Here is an 18,535-nt window from a genome sequence, read left to right on the forward strand (position 1 = left end):
ATGCCTCCAGACTGGTTAGCTGTGCGAGTGACAGCCGCATAGGATATTTCCCCGAGAGGAAGAAAGTAGCCACAGTTGATGGTGAACCCCTATACAAAGCTTGCCATGGAAAGGAGTAAGAAGGATTGAGTAGAAGCAGTAGGAGAGCAGGCGTCCCTGGGCTCTACAGCATATCCATCCGCTTATCTGAAATTCCTACCAATGAATCTGCATAAGTATTCTATCCCTTTTATTATTCCTTTTTATTATTTATTCCAATAATCACAATTACCCTTTAATCTCCCTAACTGAGATTTACAAGGTAACCATAGCTTGCTTCATACCAACAATCTCTGTGGATTCGACCCTTACTCACGTAAGGTTTATTACTTGGACGACCCAGTACACTTGCTGGTTAGTTGAACGGAGTTGTGTCCACTCGTGCCAATTTCTAAAATCCAATTACAATGAATATGATCACAATTTCGTCCACCACAATCCAATCTTTATTTATCTATGTTAAATTTCCATTTTCCATTGTTATTCTATGTTTTCTTTAGGTTGATGATCATGTGGAGTCACAATTACAACTGCAAAAATCAAAGCAAACTCAAAAAAGAGCATTAAAAAATAGCACACCCTGGAGAAGGTAGCAGAATGGGCGTTAAACGCCCAGTTTGGCACCATTCTGGGCATTTAATGCCAGAAAAGGGTACCGGAATGGTGTTTAACGCCAGAAAAGGGCACCAAGTTGGTGTTCAATGCCAGAAAGGGAAGAAAAGATGGTGCTAAATGCCAGAAATGGGTAGCAACCTGGCGTTTAACGCCAGGATTAGCACTCAGAGGGCGTTTACACGCCAGAATGGTGCAAGGATGAGAAATCCTTGACACCTTAGGATCTGTGGACCCCATAGGATCCCCACCTACCTCATCTCACTCTCTCTCTTCTTCACACATTCCAATAACACCCTTCCCCAAATACCCCTCACCAATCACCTCCATTGCTCTTCCCCAATACCCTTCACCAATAACCTCCATCCACTCTTTCCCAAATACCCCACCTACCCCACCATTCAAAATTTAAAAACTTTCCCTCCCAACCCAACCCTCACACATGGACACCCCTCTCTTCCACTCCTATATAAACCCCTCATCACTCCTTCATTTTCACACATCATACACACTTCTCCCCTCCTTTGCCGAACCTTTCTTCACTCTCCTTCTCCTCAATTTCTTCTTCTTCTCCGTCCTTCTTTCTTTCTTTGCTCGAGGACGAGCAAACCTTTTAAGTTTGGTGTGGTAAAAGCTTTTCTTTTTGTTTTTTCATAACTATTTATGGCACCTAAGGCCGGAAAAACCTTTAGAAAGAGGAAAGGGAAGGCAAAAGCTTCCACCTCCGAGTCATGGGAGATGGAGAGATTCATCTCAAAAGTCCATCAAGACCACTTCTATGAAGTTGTGGCCAAGAAGAAAGTGATCCCTGAGGTTCCTTTCATGCTCAAGAAGAATGAGTATCTGGAGATCCGACTTGAGATTCAAGAAAGATGTTGGGAAGTTCTCACCAACCCCATTCAACAAGTTAGAATCTTAATGGTTCAAGAGTTCTATGCTAATGCATAGATCACCAAGAACCATAATAAAAGTGTGAACCCGAACCCAAAGAATTGGCTTACAATGGTTCGGGGGAAATACTTAGATTTCAGTCCAGAAAATGTAAGGTTGGCATTTAACTTGCCAATGATGCAAGCAGATGCACGCCCCTAACTAGAAGGGTCAACTTTGATCAAAGGTTGGACCAAGTCCTCATGGACATATGTGTGGAAGGAGCTCAGTAGAAAAGATACTCCAAAGGCAAGCCGGTTCAATTGAGAAGGCATGACCTTAAACCCGTGGCTAGAGGATGGTTGGAATTTATCCAATGCTCCATCATTCCTACTAACAACCGATCCGAAGTGACTGTAGATCGGGCTATCAGGATCCATAGCATCATGATTTGAGAGGAAGTAGAAGTTCATGAGGTCATATCTCTAGAACTCTACAAAGTGGCTGAAAAAACCTCCACTTTAGCAAGGTTAGCCTTCCGTCATCTCATCAGTCACATATGCAATTTAGCTGGAATTGTCATAGAGGAAGACATCCTCATTGAAGAGGACAAGCCCATCACTAAAAAAAGGATGGAGCAAATAAGAGAGCCCACTCATGGACCTCAACAAGAGCATGAGGAAGTCCCTCATTAAGAAATCCCTGAGATGCCTCAAGGGATGCATTTTTCTCCATACAACTATTGGGAGCAACTCAACACATCTTTGGGAGATTTGAGTTCCAATATGGAGCAACTAAGGATGGAGCACCAAGAGCACTCCATTATTCTCCATGAAATTAGAGAGGATCAAATAGCCATGAGGGAAGAGCAACAAAGGCATGGAAGAGACATTGAGGAGTTCAAGCACTCCATAGGATCTTCAAGAAGGAGAACCAGCCGCCATCACTAAGGTGGACCCGTTCTTTGATTTCCTTGTCCTTATCTTTCTATTTTTCGAAATTTATGCTTTATGTTTGTCTATATTTGTGTCTTTATTACATGATCATTAGTGTCTAGTGTCTATGCCTTGAAGCTATGAATGTCTCATAAATCCTTCACCTTTCTTAAATGAAAAATGTTCCTAATTACAAAAGAACAAGAAGTACATGGATTTCAACTTTTATCTTGAAATTAGTTTAATTATTTTGATGTGGTGGCAATACTTTTTGTTTTCTTAATGAATGCTTGAACAGTGCATATTTTTGATAGTGAAGTTTATGAATGTTAAAATTGTTGGCTCTTGAAAGAATGATAAACAAAGAGAAATGTTATTGATAATCTGAAAAATCATGAAATTGATTCTTGAAGCAAGAAAAAGTAGTGAAAAAGAAAAAAAAAGTAGCAAAAAAAAGGGCGAAAAAGAAAAAGAAAGAAAGAAAAAAAGCAAGCAGAAAAAGCCAATAGCCCTTTAAATCAAAAGGCAAGGGTAAAAAGGGGTCCAAGGCTTTGAGTATTAATGGATAGGAGGGCCCAAAGGAATAGAATCCTGGCCTAAGCGGCTAAATCAAGCTGTCCCTAACCATGTGCTTGTGTCATGAAGGTCCAAGTGAAAAGCTTGAGACTGATTGGTTAAAGTCATGATCCCAAGCAGAAAGAGTGTGCTTAAGAACTCTGGACACCTCTAACTGGGGACTTTAGCAAAGCTAAGTCACAACCTGAAAAAGTTCACCCAGTTATGTGTCTGTGGCATTTATGTATCCGGTGGTAATACTGGAAAACAAAGTGCTTAAGGTCATGACCAAGACTCATAAAGTAGCTGTGTTCAAGAATCAACATACTGAATTAGGAGAATCAATAACACTATCTAAATTCTGAGTTCCTATAGATGCCAATCATTCTGAATTTCAAAGGATAAAGTGAGATGCCAAAACTGTTCAGAAGCAAAAAGTTACTAGCCCCGCTCATCCAATTGGTACTAAGTTTCATTGATATTGTGAGATTCATTGTATATTCTCTTCTTTTTATTCTATTTAGTTTTCAATTGCTTGGGGACAAGCAACAATTTAAGTTTGGTGTTGTGATGAACGGATAATTTATACGCTTTTTGGCATTATTTTTCAGTAGTTTTTAGTATGATTTAGTTAGTTTTTAGTATATAATTATTAGTTTTTATGCAAAAATCACATTTTTAGACTTTACTATGAGTTTGTGTGTTTTTCTGTGATTTCAAGTTTTTTCTAGCCGAAATTGAGGGACCTGAGCAAAAATCTTATTCAGATGCTGAAAAAGGACTGCAGATGCTATTGGATTCTGACCTCCCTGCACTCGAAATGGATTTATATGGAGCTACAGAAGCCCAATTTGCACGCTCTCAATTGAGTTAGAAAGTAGACATCTTGGGCTTTCCAGTAATGTATAATAGTCCATACGTTTTCCGAGATTTGATGACCCAAATTGGCGTCAAAATGCCGGTCAGAGACTCTTTTCTGGATTTAAACGCCAGAAATGGCTTAAAAGCTGGAGTTAAACACCCAAACTGGCACCAGAGCTGGCATTTAACTCCAAGAGAAGCCTATGCACGTGAAAGCTTCAATGCTCAGCCCAAGCACACACCAAGTGGTCCCCAGAAGTGGATTTCTGCGTCATTTACTAATTTCTGTAAACCCTAGGTTACTAGTTCACTATAAATAGGACCTTTTACTATTGTATTTTCATCTTTTGATCATCTTTGATCTTGGGATCATGTCTTTGAACCCTTTTCTATTGTCTCATGTTATTTGGGAGGCATGGCCATTCGGCCATGTCTAGACCTTGTTCTTATGTATTTTCAATGGTAGAGTTTCTACACCTCAGAGATTAAGGTGTGGAGCTCTACTGCTCCTCATGAATTAATGTAATTACTGCTGTTTTCTAATCAATTCAAGCTTATTCTTGTTCTAAGATATCCATTCGCACTTCAACATGATGAATGTGATGATCAAGCGACACTCATCACCATTCTCACTTATGAACGCGTGCCTGACAACCACTTCTATTCTACCTGAAAACATGCTTGAATGCATATCTCTTGGCCTCCTGGTTCACAACGCATAGTTGCCTTTCCTGACAACAGAGCCTTCCATTCCATGCGATCAGAGTCTTCGTGGTATAAGCTAGAATCAATTGGCATCATTCTTGAGATCTGGAAAGTCTAAACCTTGTCTGTGGTATTCCGAGTAGGATCTGGGATGGAATGACTGTGACGAGCTTTAAACTCGCGAGTGCTGGGTGCAGTGATAGTGCGCAAAAGGATCAATGGATTTTTTTCCGACACGATCGAGAACCGATAGATGATTAGCCCTACATAACCCGTAGCCGGACCATTTTCACTGAGAGAATGGACGGGAGCCATTGACAACGGTGATCCCCAACATACCGCTTGCCATGGAAAGGAGTACGCATGACTGGATGAAGGCAGTAGGAAAGCAGAGATTTAGAAGGATCAAAGCATCTCCGTACGCTTATCTGAAATTCCCACCAATGAATTACATAAGTATTTCTATCTTATTTTATTTCTTATTTATCTTTTAGTTATCAAAACCCCATAACCATTTGAATCTGCCTGACTGAAATTTACAAGATGACCATAGCTTGCTTCAAGCCACAATCTCCGTGGGATCGACCCTTACTCATGTAAGGTATTACTTGCTAGTCAGCTACACGGAGTTGTGAAGAAGTGTATGTATCATTATTCCGTGTACCAGAGTTCATTACCATCACCATATGAATTAATATCTTGAGAGCTTACTGCCAACACTTGCATTCTTCCTAGGTGCTGAGTAATTGCATTTATTTGCTGAGACATAATTTTATTCTGAGCTAAGAGTGTATTCAAAGAACCTAACTCCATAACTCCTTTCTTTGATGATCTTTCAGAAGAGTAGAGGTATTGATTGTTGGACACCATCCCAATCAATTATTGTGCTTCCTCAATGGTTTTCTTCATATACAAAGATCCTTAGCCAAAGTATGCAATGCCATCCGTGAGGTAGTGGTGATCCCATCATAAAATATCTGCAGCTGGACCCAGTCAGCAAGCATGTCATCAGGGCATTTTTTGAGCATCTCTTTAAACCTCTCCCAAGCTTCATATAAGCATCCCTTCTTGCTGTCTGAAGGTCTGAACATCGGTTCTGAACTTGGTGAGCCTCTGAGGTGGGAAGAACTTTCCTCCCATGTAATTATGCTCTTCTTACATTGATTCTCCAGCCACTATTTAGCCTGATCCCTTACAGTAAAAGGGAAGAGCAGCAAACGGTACACTCCAGATGAGACGCCATTTGTCTTGACCGCATCACATATTTGCAAGAAATTAGAGATAAAAAAAATTAGGATCCTCTTGCGGGCTTCCACTAAATTGGTAGTTCTGTTGAACCAATGTGACAAGTTATGACTTCAACTCAAAGTTATTGGCTCTGACAGTCGGCGTGATGATGCTACTTCCACAACGCTTGGGTTGGGATTAATGTAAGACCCAAGAGTCTTCCTAAGTGGGTTGACATTGTCATTCACGTTATCAGCTATGTGTGGTTATGAGAATTCTTCCTCAACCACTTCTTTAGTCTCTTCTTCGACTCTTTGGTTTCTAGTTTGTTTTCTCTGCCGCTGAAGAGTTCTTTCAATCTTAGGATCATAATGAAGTGGATCCTTATTTCTATTATTTTGCATAGATAAAAAAACAAGAAAATCAAACTAAAACTCCCTTCACAATACCGAAGTAAGTTCTTAGGGAGGAAATAAAATGAATAGTAAATATAGATTTCTTTTTGAGAAGAAATAAAATAAAAAAATAATAAAAAACAAAGAAGTTAATCTTAATTCTAACCTTTAAGAAGATCAGAAAATAGATTTAAAAATTCAAAATTTAAAAATTAAAAGACCAAACTTAATATCTTAAATTAATTATGCACTTTAAATAACTAACTAACAAACTTATAAATTTAAAATTTAAAACAATTAAACGCACTTTAAATAACCAACTAACTAACTTATAAATTTAAAATCTAAAACAAATGAATTTGAATCGAAATCTTTTAAATTTAAAATTTAAAAAGGACACCAAACTTAAATTCTGATTATATCTTAAAAAATTTAAATTTAAAATTTAAAATATATTTTTTTAAATAAAAGAAAACCAATTAAAATTAAATTTAAATTCACAATTTAAATCAAATAGATTTAAATTCAAATCTTTTAAATTTAAAATTCAAAAAAAGAACACCAACTTAAATTCAAATTTTATCTTAAAAATTTAAATTTTAAATTTTTGATATAACCAAAAATATTTTTAAAAAAATGAAAAACTTGTTTTTATGTAAATAAAAGATTTAAAAAAAAAGAACTTACAACGAAAAGAAAAAGAAAAAAATAAAATAATAATAATAATAATAATAATAATAATAATAATAATAATAATAATAATAATAATAATAATAAGACAAAAATAAAATTGAAATAAAAAATTAAAAAGAACGCAGAGAAGGGGGACGTAAAGAAAGAAAAAAAATCTAAAAAAATATAAAATAAAAAGAAATGGCTTTTTTAAACTGAATAATAAAAATAAAAAGAAAAAGGTAAAAGGAGAAACGACATAAAAAAAGAAAAAAAGTATAAAACGAAAAATTTAAATAATTTATCCCCGGCAACGGCGTTAAAAACTTGATGACGGATTTTATAATCCACAAAATACCGATAAATGTACCGGGTCGTTTCAAGTAGTAACCTCTGGTAAATGAGGGTCAATCCCACAAAGATTAACGAATCAAGCAAGTAGAATCCATTGATTAATCTAGTCAGACTAATGATTAAGGATTTTGAAAGCAAATAATTATAAACAAAAATTGAATGAAGTAAAACAAAAGCAAACATTAAGTATAGAAAAAATATATATTTGAGAAAGCTAAGTTTTCAGAGATGTTAATCGTCTGAATCAACACTTTTTAATTTTCATTGAAATCATGCAATGATTATTTTATGAAAAATTATTAGAAATTAAACCTCAATCTCTTAGTGTTTCAATTTCTCTTTAACCTAATTTAATGCTAATCCCTTAGTCACTTAATTAAGAAAAGAGTTGAAGAACGTTTCTGATTTATAAAACCACACAATTTATAAGAGTTTAACCTAGTTGATTCTACGTCACTTATCAATCCAGTTTCAAAACTTAGAAATTATGAGAATCGATTTTCAAGCTTAATTAAATCAATCAATTTTCCAAAAGATTAATAAAATGCAAGTACGAGAAGAATTGTTTTCCAATACATTCAAACCCTTTGAGATGAAGAACGAAAATTATTTCTTAAAGAGGAATCAATTGCATGAATTAGAAATAGAAAAAATAATTACATTAATCCATAAACTAAGAACTCCTGACCTTAATCTAAGAACTCATGCTTGTTCTTAAAATCCTTAAGAAATTGAAAAAATGTAAAATGGTGAAAAAGAGAAGAGATTCCTAACAAAGTGTCTACCTTAAATACTAACTAATGATAACCGAATTCAAAATTTAAAATTCAAAATTAAATTAAAACTAAACAAAATCAAATCTTTTTCAAATTATTTTTCATAGAGAAGATCTCCCTTGATTGCTTGTCATCTTTAGTAACCGTTAGCATGAACTTGTAAATGATCCTTCAAAGATTTAAAATTTGAAAAGTAGAAGGTCTTGAGTTGAGGTACTGGAAGGCCTTCCGAAAATCTGATAACGCATACGCGTGCCTCACGTGCACGCGTGACGACTGAAAAGTTCCTTGTTACGCGTATGCGTGGACCACGCGTACGCGTGATAGCTGTGTTGTACGTGGAGTGTGATGATCACACGTACACGTGGGACATGTGTATGCGTGACATGAGAGTTCTCTGTTGCCCTTCACTCTTTCTTCTTCCAGAGAGCTTATTCTTCTAGGAAGCTTTCAGTTTATTACAGAAAGCTTTCTGTTTCTTGCTCTTCTTCCTTCTTTCTGTTTTGTTTCTTTCTGTTTTTCTTCTAAAAAAATTCTTGCAATCAATAAAATTCAACTAATCAAATAATATCCATTCTAACCATAGATTTATTGATTATCTACAGAAATTCTTAATAAATCAATTAAAATAAAGAAGGAAAAACATTAAATATGCGCACACATCAAGAACACGAGACCACTCGCATCGATCGAGAATGAAGGGTCGATCACTGATATCAGATCTGATATATCAACAGAAGGTCCAGACCGCTCTCCGGTCTGTGCGCTAAGCAAAGGTAGTGAATCAGCTCTAGAGGAATATCCCACTCAGACACTGGCTCTGGCTCAAACACGTACTGCCCAACTGGGTCCGGTGGAGGAACAACCTGGTCCTCGGGCTATACATGATGAGGGTGTCTAGGTCCATCAGAAATCAGATTATACGGAGCATTTAGATGAAGCCAAGATAAAGAAAACTCATAAGGGCATCAGGGTCAAAGAAAGGAATGTCGATTAGATGCTGTAAAGGATGGTCTCGTAACACATATAGACGTATTCGAGGCTCGGCGACTACTATGTAGAAACTATGATGCACCGGATACTCGTATATGTATGTGTGATCTAACTCATAGAACAGGATCCCTGTCTCCATCTGAGGGGGAAGGTAAAGGGGTAAGAACTGGAAAGTCCTTAGTTGGGTCGGAGTAGTTAGCTAAGTCCGTTTTAATACTATACCCAGTCAACAGCAACAACCAATAAATACAACAAAGCATAATAACTAAAGAATACAACAAATCAAGCATGGCATATACACAATCACAAAAAACAAAGTTCACAGGAAATATGTGTAAACAATTATGATGGATGTATATTCCTAACGCAGGTAATGAGCTCATCTATCGGTTTCTACCCGCTCCCGACACTACCCGGTACTAGTCCTGGATATGGCTTTCCAGTTGGCATTAACTTCTATAAGCGACCTCGCCTTACAGGTGTGGCTCTTCCTAGCCATTGAATCTGAACATAGCCTCTGTAAGCAACCTTGCCTTACAGGTGCAACTCTCTTTAGTTGTTGTATGTCATGATAAACCTTTGTAAGGACACCACCTTAGAGGTGCGACCATCACTACGGACTGGTCGTTCTATCCTTGGAAAGCAACTTTCTCAATGGAATTACCACTATATCTCTACTTGCTTCCAGTAGAAGATAGACAACTCAGCTTGTATTCAGCTTTAAACATTTATTTCTTCCCATCTCCTCTTTATTCTCTTTATTTTCTTCTTTCTTTTTCTTTCTTCAATCTTTTACTTTATAAATCTCAAAATATCAAATCATATTCGCACTATTCTTTCTCCTTTCCCTAAGTGTATTACGAAAAGAAAATTATAAAATTCTTAATATAACTCTGTGTTTCTAATACTTTTAAATAGTCTTATTATTTTATCTTTCTTTCTTATTTTATAAAAATATTGGTTTTAGTAAAAATAAATAAATAAAAAAATATATTAATTAAGTTGGTATAAGTAAAATAATATTAAGGGAGTATTAATATTTAATATTTCTATTTTGATATACCAAAACTTAGTTTTATTAAAGCTTTATTCTTAAACTTTTAGAAATTATACTTTAAGTCTCAAGCTTTTAATTATCATATTTTTGACCCAATATTTTAAAAAAATTACTAATTAACTCTCACATATATTAATATTTACAAAAGTAAGAGTTTTATAAAATACCTGTTCACCTCAGAGCACTTATTTTTTACTCAAAATCAACCTCAATTTTTATCAAAATACATTTTTATTCTCAAAATAATAATGTCATATTAGTGACAAACACAGTTCTTAAAATCCAAAAATCCTTTCTTATAATCTGTTCATAAATATATATGATTTTTAATCCTTTTTCGTGCTTTACAATTTATGATTTTTCACAGTTTTCAGTTAATCTCTCAACCATCAAACCTTATCAATTCCTAAAATCATTCTCATTCACAACAACCCTAAAATCATTAAAACACTCCTAGCTAGACTGTTTTTCATAGCCAAACCAACAATCACAAGCAACAACAATAATTCAACAAAGAGAAAGTATAGGGAGCTAATGGAATATTTGTATAATGTGTACAATAGAGGTTTAGGGAGTATTAGAGATATAACTATTACTGTTACCCTTTCCCATCAGTTGAAGCTTTTGGGATGAATGGTATCATGACATTGTATTAGAGCTCTAGATTCAAAAGGTCAAGAGTTCGATTCTTAGTGAACCCCAAAATCAGTTTAAATTTTTGGGATGAGTGGTTTCATGCCCTGAGATGTTTATTATCCCTAGTACTCGGATGGTTATTCTGGATAGTATGGGTGATGTTTATTTTGTAACTCAATAGTCTATTGTACACATTGTACACTTAGACCATTGGTTCCCAAGCAGTACTCTTCAACAAAATTTTAACATAAACTTAATCAAACTCAACCAATAATCAATCAAACCAACAATCACTTATCCCAGTAACAATTAATCGGTGCAAAATTACCAAACCCTACCCCGTAAGAAATCACAATAGCTGAAGCTTCAGAGAAAACTTCTGACAAGAAATTGAAGACAAAAACGTCGAAAATCGGCTACTCCTTTCAACTCCTCAATTCGGCCAAGCCATACAAGGGGAACAGCGACTTCTCTGTCAATTTCTCCCAAACAAAAGTGACGTCAATGTGAAGAGGAAGAAGTTACGAACACTTTAATCGATTCAGGTATTTTACGGAAGTTACGAATCTTAAAAAATCGAAGCTTGAAGGTCACAATTCCATGGAGGTATTCAATTTCTCTCTCACGGTCTTTTTCTTTTGTTTTCCTTATGGTTTCGGTGGTTCATGAGATAGGATTAGTTAATTAATGATGATGGTATGTTGGTAAGAGAGGTGTTGCGTGTCACGTTCTTAAGCTACTGAGTCAGCTATTCAAGTTATAAATATCTTAAATATAGATAATTATGAAAACTAGATATATATAAACACAAGTAATATATATATATATATATATATATATATATATATATATATATAGTTAAATATATGAGTTATTAATATAAATGACATTAGTAACTTAATGATAAAAGGTATATGATGGAGCATTAGCAACTCTAAACTCATCAAAGAGTACTGATATTTACTTATATCAGGGATCGAACTCGATTAGGATAATAATAAAAATAATATTATTTTAAAAACTTATTATAACTATGGCATATCAAATAAGTACATAACATAATAATAAAATTATATTATCATTTATTTTATTTTTTGGACTAAAAATGACTAAATAAAATTAATCATTGAAAAAAATCCAAATGTCGTTTAGTTACAAAAAACTAGGACGTTACATTTGTTGCTACTCAATGAAAAAAATGGGCAAAGACAAACTCTATCGAAAAGGAACAAGCGATGGTAACTTTACTATGGCAAGTGCTTACTCTATTATTACAAAGGAGAAGGGAGAGGAAGATATGGCATGGAGAATTATCTAGCAATGGAAAGTTCCATAGCGCATAAAATATTTTATGTGGATGATCATTCACAAGAAACGGATGACTACAAGTTGGAGACCAAAGCTGTTTGGAAGCTGTCTGAACTGCCACCTCTGTGACAGGTAGCAAAAAACGCTCCTCTACGTGTTAAGAGATTGCACAACAGTGACTAAAATCTCGGTGCGTATGGTGCATCCCCAAAACTTTTTTTTTTCTTAGAGCTCACTTTGATCTATGTATTAGATGGAATCTAACATTAGAAATTGGCACTTCAAAACTCAAAAGAGGGAAAATAGTTATCATATTTCATGGTAACTTGTTTGGAAATGTGAAACTGGAGGAATAGAGAAATTTTCTCCGCTCCATATAAAAAACCAATCCATGCCATGGACTCCATAATCCCTTTTGTCCAAAGCATCCATGAGGTCTTTAAAAATCATACCTTGATGCAAAATCCTAGAAGAAGATTTGAGTGCTAGATAAAATGGAGACTTCTTTATTTTTTGGACTTGGCCCAACAACCCAAACCTGACTCCAAGAACCACCCAACAACCCACTCCTTAAACTAAATGTTGCGGTAGTGTTGTTCCTTGGCCGCCGTTACCGTGAATAAACTCCAGAGCCATGAATTAAGCTATCTTATTATTGCGGATGACATCCTCTACGTGGCTCGGTGAGCTCCTCTATTCAGCTAACTCTAACAAAGCCAATGACGATGACCAAGATGAGCTCTGATGCGCAATATGCTCTGACGAGGCCAGTGAAGACGGGCAGCTCCTCTGTGCAGCAAGTTCTGACAAGGTAAGTGACAAAGACGACGAGCAGTCCTCAGCACAGTGATCATTGACGGGGCCAACAACGGAGACGATGAGGTGGGTCTTTCAAGGTTGCTCCAAGACGTCCGATTTGGTCTCCACCATGAACAGAACTTCGCCATGCCTCTGTGTAGGAGGGAGGACAGAAATTCCTACTGAGAAGGGTTGCATTGTTGACGCGTCCCTTCCGCTTGAAATCCAGTTAACTGCATTTCTTTTAACATTGTCTTTTTTCACCTCAAAATTTGTTGCATCGAATACTATGTTTTTCCTCATGATTGTGTTCTCAAACTTTCTTTTCGTATTATATTATGAATTTCTGCAAGTGGTTGAAGGCTTCAATTTGGGTAGAGAGTTTCCATTTCTGCTGCTTTAGCCACTGCGTGTGCTAGGAGGTTGCCATCCTTGGGAGTCCACGTTAGACCCTTTTCAGGTAAAGCTTCTAAAAGTATATGGATATCTTGAATTATTGCCCCTGCTCTACCAATAGAACTTTTGGATTTGATAGTTTGCACCAATTTTTATTATCTGATTCAATTAATGTCCTTTCCAATTGTAAATTATTTACGATGATTACGACCTGTCTTATTGCCATGGCTTTAGCTATAATGCTTGAGTTAGCTTGAATTTTACCAGTGAATCCTAATAAGACCTTCCCTTCTTTGTCTTTAACTACAACAGAAATAGTTCCATTGCCTGATTCCTTCTTGAAGGTAGCGTCCATATTTGCTTTTAGCCAATCATTCGGAGGCGGTCTCCAACGGCCCAGGTTAGCATTTCTTCTTTTTAATACTCCAATCCTAGTCTCTACTCTTTTTTCTACTGCACTCCAATAAGTGTATTCCAATAGTTTAGCTTTCTTAATTGTCCAGTTTGGATTAATCTCTTTCTGTTGAAACAATTTGTCATTCTTAGATTTCCATATTTCCCATAGTAAGAGTCATATTCAACTAATTCTTCTTCCCTGGTCTTCTCCTCCTTTGGCTCTAATTTTTTTAATATTGTCCATTAGCCAATTTTCTAATATGAGACTGTTTCTGTTGTTGGAATGCATTGGCATTATGCACCAAACCAAACAGCCCTTAACTACTCACAAAGTAAGAGGGCATGCTCTATTGATTTGTTTTCGTTTAAAAAAATTTGGCATAAAGGACTGTCTAGAATCCTTTTTTGCATAGAATAGTATACATTGGCAAAATATTTTGGCTGGCCTTCCATAAATGCATCTTAATTTTTGGCGAAACCTCCATTTTCTAAATTTCTCTCCATAGATCCCTCTTATCTGTACTGGTAGATGGATTCCATTTAAGTGTAGCTAGATAATCCTCTTTCGCAGCATAATAGCCTATTCTAATTGAACTAAATTCCATCTTCTTTTTGTGGCCAATATAGATAGTTTTTCTTATTCACTACACTGATTGGAGTTCTAATGATGGCTTTACTTGTTTGTTGTGAAAACATGTTGAAAATTTTGCTCTTATTCCATCTCACACCCTCTTCAATAACCTCTTTAACTATGGATGCACCTTGACTTTCTCTCTCCAATGGTCGGCTAGCTCCCTCGATCCAAAGTGTCCCTCCAAATAATTATTTGCGATCCATCCCCTACACTCTATTTACCTTTTTTCCTAAAAAGTTCTCGTCCATGTACTAAACTCTTCCAAACCCATGATAACCCCTTCTTGATTCTAGCTTCCAAAAAATTACCATCTAGAAAATAGATTGCCTTTAGAATCTGAACCCAAATAGAGTTTGTGTTCTTCAAGGCTCTCCAAGCTTGTTTTGCCAGATACGTAATATTTTAAAATTCTAAACTTTAAACCCCAAACCACCATCTCGTTTACTTATTGTGACTAATTTCCAATTCTTCCAATGTATACCTCATTCTATTTTTGCTGAATCCCCCCAAAATCTAGCTACCTTAGAATTAATTTCCCTCCAAAAGACTCTTGGGAACTTGATGATATTCATAGCATAAGCAGGCACCGCTTGAACTACTACTATAATGAGTGTTTCCTTGCCTGCCTAATTAAGGTGTTTCTCTTTTGAACCCTCTAACTTATTCATAATCTTATCTTCAATCCATCCTAGAGCTTTGTATAGAGATCTCCCTCATATCACAGGTAGGTCAAGGTATTTTTCAAGTGATTCCCACGCCGGCATCCCTAGTATTTCTTCAATATTAACCCTATTTTGAATGAATACTTGATTACCAAAGGTGATGCCTAAATTATTGAGATTTATTCGTTAACCCGAAGCCTCTGTGTATTCATTAAGAATTGTGACGATTTGAAAAACTTCTTCCTCGCTTGCCTCCAAAAAGATAATGCAATCATTTGCAAACAATAGGTGAGTGATATTTGGGACTGTAGGGACAATCTTGAACCTGTATATTCTTCCTTCTCTTCTTGCTTCATCCATAAGAATAGTAAACACTTCTGCTGCTAAGATAAATAGGTAAGGCGAGAGCAGGTTGTAACATCCTACCATACAGAACTTTACACCTAGGATGTAAAACAAAAGTAGCGAGGTGCTACAACCTCTAAAAATAGAAATTTAATGTAAATATAGTGAAAAAGGTTTATAACTATGAGCCTTTGAAGAAAGGTATCAAGCAAAAATCGTTAAAAAAATCGAAAAGCGTAACTCTCATAAAGCGATAAAACAGATGAAGCAAGATAGCACAAGATAAGGAATTAATATACCAAGAGTTCCAAAGCACACGTAACAAAGCTCAAAACTCGGCTCGCGAAGATGAACCGGCCCGAGCAAATAGGTGTATATACATATATAGATATATAAGAAAACCCAAAATACTGAAGTACAAAACCTGAATCTCCAGTATCACCTCTAAGAGGAATTAATACAGCATACATATAATAGGTGGAGACATTAAGTATCTAAGCAAATACAATTAACCAAAATAAACTCAAAAGATAAAGATCTTCGCAACATTAGAAGCTTCCAGCATGCTTCAGCGAGGTGCCGCCTGTCCTGCATCTGAAAACCACAAAACCCACATGGGTGAGAACCGAAGGTTCTCAGCATAGTAACAATACCCACATATCTAACATATAATGTCCTGGGAAAGCTGAAGGCAATCCTAGAACTTCCAACAGATAACTAAATTTTAAAACATAACTAAACCATAAAAGAAAACAGGCAACTAGCTAAGGGATCCTCAGAGCTATCTAAAACTCCATTTTCCAACTTCTCCAAACCTTCCAACCACCAACGGAACCAAATGCAACAAACACAATTATTACAAAAAGAGAAATCACAAATAGGATTGAAATAGAGCAGATAATCAAGTAGCATTTAATTATCCAATCACTTAGGCAATCCAAACAAGACATATAGATGCATATGATGCATGCCTGTCCTAGTGGCTGATGAGCCTCATCTGTCGGTTGCAAAGCCAACTCGACATGTCTTGGTAGGTAACCATTGGATAGAACACCAAACATGGAGCAAGTGGGACAATGCCACAACCTTTGCATCTTACCCACGTACCCGGAGCAGGAAAAAACTTCACCCTGCCTCTTACCAAGGTAATGTTACATTTTTGGTCCGGAGCAAGCGGCAACAGAACACAGCCCTTGCATCTTCCCCGAAATCTTGAATTTTCTGGGAGCAAGTGGATAGCACCACTACATCTTACCCGGCTTATTGACTTTTACCTAGAGCAAGTGGATAACACTACTGCATCTTACCCGAAGTTCTCGCCTCTTACCCAAAGCAAATGGTTAACACCACTACGTCTTACTCGGAGGCACATCACAATCAATCTCAATTTCATTATTCATTATGATTCATTATCCATCATAAACCATCATTACACACAACCATTCGGCCCATATTATACTTAGCCATTCAGCTCATATCACATAGCACTACACTGTCCTCCTCAACAACTCATATCATCATCATTAATCATAACTCATCTTAATATCTCTTTTCTTCATCCACAAGTCACCCCCTTCCCTAGCTTCCTTTCAATCACTAAGCATTTTACTTTGATTTAAGATTTAAAGGATGAAAAATGGGGATTTATTAGCTTGAAGCCTCTCGGAAGGTTACAAGCTTGTTGGAAAGGTGAAATACTTGAAAAGAAGGGTTTTATAAGAAAACAGGATCGCGTGCGTACGCACAGGGATGTGCGTGCCCATGCCTAGAAGTATTTTTAGAAATTGTGCGTACGCACAGGGTTGTGCATACGCATCGAAAGCAAAACTTCCTTTGTTTAGCGCACGCATAGGACGTGCAAGCGCCATAAGCAGAACGCCTTTCCCAACGTGTGCGTACGCACAGAGCTGTACGCACGCACAGCTTGCAAAACCTTATTAGTTGTGTGCGCGCACAGGACATGCTAGCGCTCACAGCCGTAGCCACTTCCCTGTGTGTGTGCATACGCATAATGTGTGCGTGCACACAGGTCCAGAATTTCACTGGGTGTGCGTCCGCACAGGGCTGTGCGCGCACACGTAAACCAGAAATCACAAATTCTGCAGAATTCATAGAATTCAGATTTCAGGCCCCAACTTTCAATGATCATATCTCTCTTCACAGAATTCAGTTTTCTTTAATATTTAAACCATTTTAAAGCTTGTTAAATTATCTTTCATTTGATATAAAATGCATTAATTTTCAAAAACGGTAGCTCAAGATATGATCCGTTGAAGTTCATCAAAAATTCATTTTTAAACAATTTCACTAACTCCTCAACTTATCACAATTTCCAATCAAGACCAAACCCAAGCCACACCAAGCTCCAATATACTTGATAACATACCTTTTGTACCACAAACCCCCCCCCTTTTACACTAATCAAAACTTAACCATTCACATCAAGCATATCCCAACTCCCCAATCCAATCCATAACTCAATAATTTAATTTCAACACACATTCAACATTAAAATTTCAACAACATTCAATATCTCAAATTTCCACAACATACAAAATACTTCATCAATTTTTTATGACAATCTCATCATCAATTTCACCATCAACATGGTGCCAACAACAACACCATTTCACTAACCATCAAACATACACCAAGGCATATATATCTTGCATACAAAATCTCATCAAAACTCCAAAATCACTAACCACATACATAATAATGCAATCCATCTCAATCATTCCACACATCAATAATTCAATCTCTATCCTAGGGTCACTAGCCTACGTTTTCACAACCACATTACATTTTAGATACAGGAAACTGAAACCATACCTTGGCCGATTCCCCACACAACCCGAAACACTTCCAATTTCACTTTTTCCTCGAGTTTTCAGGACTCAACACCTCACCAACAGAATTTCCAGCTTGAACTCCACTTTCCAAGCTTCCAAAATCACCAACAAGCTTCAACCCACTTATATATACATTGCCTAATACAGATAATATACACCCACACATATAAACTCAATCACAAATCACAAAATCTTAAGTGTTTCACTTAGGGTTAAGGATCTTACCATACCCAAAGATCAAAGAGGCAAGATTAAGCTTCCTCTATAAGTTAATTAGATCCTATAACACAATAGAGCTCACAATTTTAACATTTTCACTCAATAAATTCGAAATCAAGGGCAGGAAGAACAGAGGTAAAAACGTGGCCTACTGATGAGCGGATATTTTGTACGCTTTTTGGGGGTAATTTCATGTAGATTTTAGCATGTTTCAGTTAGTTTTTAGTAAAATAATATT

The 18,535-nt window shown here is 36.3% G+C and overlaps 1 pseudogene; it reads left to right on the forward strand.

Moving 5' to 3' along the window:
• The first annotated feature begins 5,579 nt into the window (after positions 1–5,579).
• Positions 5,580–5,681, forward strand: LOC112765440 (small nucleolar RNA R71; annotated as a pseudogene).
• Positions 5,682–18,535: the final 12,854 nt, after the last annotated feature.

Source organism: Arachis hypogaea, chromosome 2 (genome assembly GCF_003086295.3).
Source record: "Arachis hypogaea cultivar Tifrunner chromosome 2, arahy.Tifrunner.gnm2.J5K5, whole genome shotgun sequence".
NCBI lineage: Eukaryota > Viridiplantae > Streptophyta > Magnoliopsida > Fabales > Fabaceae > Arachis > Arachis hypogaea.